Below are 3,451 nucleotides of genomic sequence, written 5' to 3' on the forward strand. Positions count from 1 at the left end.
GCTTGGTAGTGAAGACCATGTGGGGGTTCCCATGGCAGGCAACTAAGACCACGTGGAGGTTCAAGTGGCACTAGGTGTAAGACCCTGGAGGGTTTCCATGGCTTCCTTATATGTTGTATGCATGACTTATGTGATATGTGTAGCTTTTATAGCTAACTTGATATGTGTTATATGGATTTTGTGTGGGGTATGCTCTGAGGGACTCACTAAGCATTATCTTATAGTTTGTAGATTTGTTTCAGGTACATCTGAGCCCAAGGGCAAGGACAATGCTTGATGGCGCGGCGTGCACTCTCTCTCATGCGTTTTATGGGACACTCTGATGTATTGAAATAAAATTGTAGTTGATAAGAATTTTGAAAGCAATTGTATTTGGATTTCATGGTTTATGGAAAAGTGTTTTAATTAATCAAAAATGAAAATTTTCTTTTGAAAATTGGGTCGTTACACTTAATAAACAACTTATTGTGTTATTGCGGTTTGACACTGCAAATAAATTATTTTGTGAGTTTGGATGAGAGAATTCAATAAACATTTATTTGCTTAAATAAGAATTTTTAATTCTCCTTATTTATGTTAAAAAAAAATAGGGTATAAAATAGAATATGATCATTGGATTCTTCAAGGATCATGTTGGTTCACTTTTCAAATCAATATGTCTCCCTTATGCATGAGTTACGAGAAATTTGATATGGGATAATATTTAAAGGAACAATCAAGATTCTAGGCATGGAAAACTTAATCAAAACGAGAGAGAATATGGTGTGTATATAATTTCTCCTGTCTCAAAAAACGTAAGAAAGTTATGATATCTTTCTGAATTCAAAAAACAAATGTCTTTGGATAAGACAGTTAAAGGTTGGATAAACACGTGTATTTACAGTGAACCCCTTGAAGATTCAACAATTTCTATTAAGGTTTTTCTAGTAAATTTGCATTTTTTTTTCTAACCCACTGACCGCAGTCGTCAAGGGGCACTACCCCTTGGAACCCCACAAGGGGGCGCGACCCCCTTGACCCCCACTCTTGTGCTCGCACCGGGATCAATCTAGATTAATACAAGTGTACACTCCGCACGCCCAACCTTGTATTAAAACTATGATATAATCCCCTTTGAAACATATATAAATTTTATTACATAAAATGAATTGGTGATATTAAAATCACCAACAATTTATTTGTAACTCCTTAGAAGATTACTAATTACCTTTTTACGTTTTATTGTAACCTAAAAAACCCTATATAAAATATTTTGACCGTTTAATTATTCACTTTAAGGATCTTCTCTAGAAAAGAAAAACTAAACTGTTTGTCTCTCTCACATTCTAAGCCCTTCGATTTTTTTTTTAATTTTTTTAATTTTTTTTGTTTATATATTCTTCTTCTATCTTGTCTTCGTCTCTCTCAATTTTATTTCCGTTAATTTGTATAGGTTTATGCTTTTATCAAAACATTTATAAAAAGGACAATTATATCTATCTTGGTAATTAGAATAATGTATGTGTTCAATTCATGACTATTAGAACATTATATAGACTACTATAAAAATATAATACATCTGTAAAACAAATATAATTTAATGCTATAAAAACATTATTATAAATGACAAAGAAAGTTGCAAAACAAATATAATTTAATGTTATTGATATTAATTTTCTATAAAAAAAATAGTATTATAAATAACAAAGGATAAATTATATTAAAAATTTGAAAAAGTCACTGATAGATTTTCTTTTTGGTTATTTTACACGTATAAATAGAATTTGCCAAATAGTAAAAAAAACTTATCAATTTATTATGTTTTAATACCTCGTAAGCCGATTCAAAATCTTTAAACTTATCAATTTATTATGTTTTGATACCACAAAGGCCAATTCAAAAACTTTTCATAAAACTTTGTTTTATTACTGAAAAAGCTAATAAACATTTTTATAAAAAACAAATATTTTTTGTTTGTTGCAAAAATAGAGGTTTGTTAGATCTAATGTGCAAAAAATAAGAAAGTACCGCACTGCGAAATTATAACTTTTTGATTAAAACACTAAAAATAAATGATTATTTATTATTTATAAAATAAAAAGAAATTTAATAAATTTATTCTTTATTAATATAAAATAGTTTATTAATTAGACACAATTAATTAATTAAGATAAGTAATTACAGGTTATGTGCTTATTAACTTAATGGCTTGAAAGTCTTTACAAAAACTCAACCACTAGTATTAATTTATATAAAAGACAATAACTTTATGATAACATTCAATACAAAAAATCTTAAATTGCTTCCTCCCTTTCTCCTTTACTTGTGTCGCCTCTTTTCACCCTTGGTGTGATCGACGGGAAAGGAAGAACACAAGAAGGTGGTGAATGTTTTTTTGGTGATTGGAAGTTTAGACGAATTCTCGTCTCCTATGTGTGGATATAAATAAAGGTGACGTGTTTAAACTATAATCGTATACATAAAAGGAATCCTACAACTTGAAGTAAAAGTTCTAAGCATCATATGGTTGGATGTTCTTGGTTAATTGACTAGATCCTATTAGATCCGACTTTGAAGTACATTTTAATATGGTTTCTCCAATGCGTTTTTATTGTTGCACTAAACTAGTTATATGAATAAATTGTATTAATTTTAAAAGAAAAAAAACGAACAAAATTGTTGGAGACACAATGGTGTTAACTACATGTTAAAAGAGCTCAAATGAGGTTATAATGTTGAGATGCATAAACAAATTTGATAGAAATTCAATGTAGTTGACCTATGAGTAATTTTCATATAAAATTTGTTGACAAACAAGTCAATTTGGGGATGATTTGGAACTAGGTAAAGAACACGTTTCTTGGGTCTTTAATAAATGAAAAAGATGATTATGTTATGAGATAATTTTTTAGTTGAATGATCTTCTACATATTGATTTGGAAAACAAATGAATCATGTGAGATGATGTTTGAATATATAATTACTGGCCTTATGTTATGTTAAAGCTATGTTTGACAAATTAGTTCAAAATTAATTTTTAACTTGTAAGTTAGTTTGAAATATCTTATTAGTTTGAAATATCTTATTAATGAGTTACTTTTAGTGTTTTAACAAAGGCTAAGTTATTATAATGTAGCTTATTTTTGTGGACGAAATAAATATAATAGCCTCTAAGTGGGACAAATAGATCATGGGAATAAATTACAATAAAAGAAGTACCAAAAAGAAAAAGTTGGGTAAAGTTGTGGGGTAAAGATGACGCATAATGAAAACATAAAGCATATTAATGTCAATTGTCAAAGTGATAGTACCATCCGGAAATTAGGACAAACGTACCTTCCTCACATATTTGCTCCACCGAATAAAACTCGCCTAAGTTTCGATAGCGATTTTTTGTGTTTCCCAAAATAACCCCGTCAACTATTGCCGTCGCTTTCTGTCCTTGCGCGTACGGCTGTTATACTTTCTCCTC

The sequence above is a fragment of the Lactuca virosa genome, chromosome 8 (assembly GCF_052849685.1).
Source record: "Lactuca virosa cultivar CGN04683 chromosome 8, Lactuca_virosa_CGN04683_v6, whole genome shotgun sequence".
In the NCBI taxonomy this organism is placed as follows: domain Eukaryota; kingdom Viridiplantae; phylum Streptophyta; class Magnoliopsida; order Asterales; family Asteraceae; genus Lactuca; species Lactuca virosa.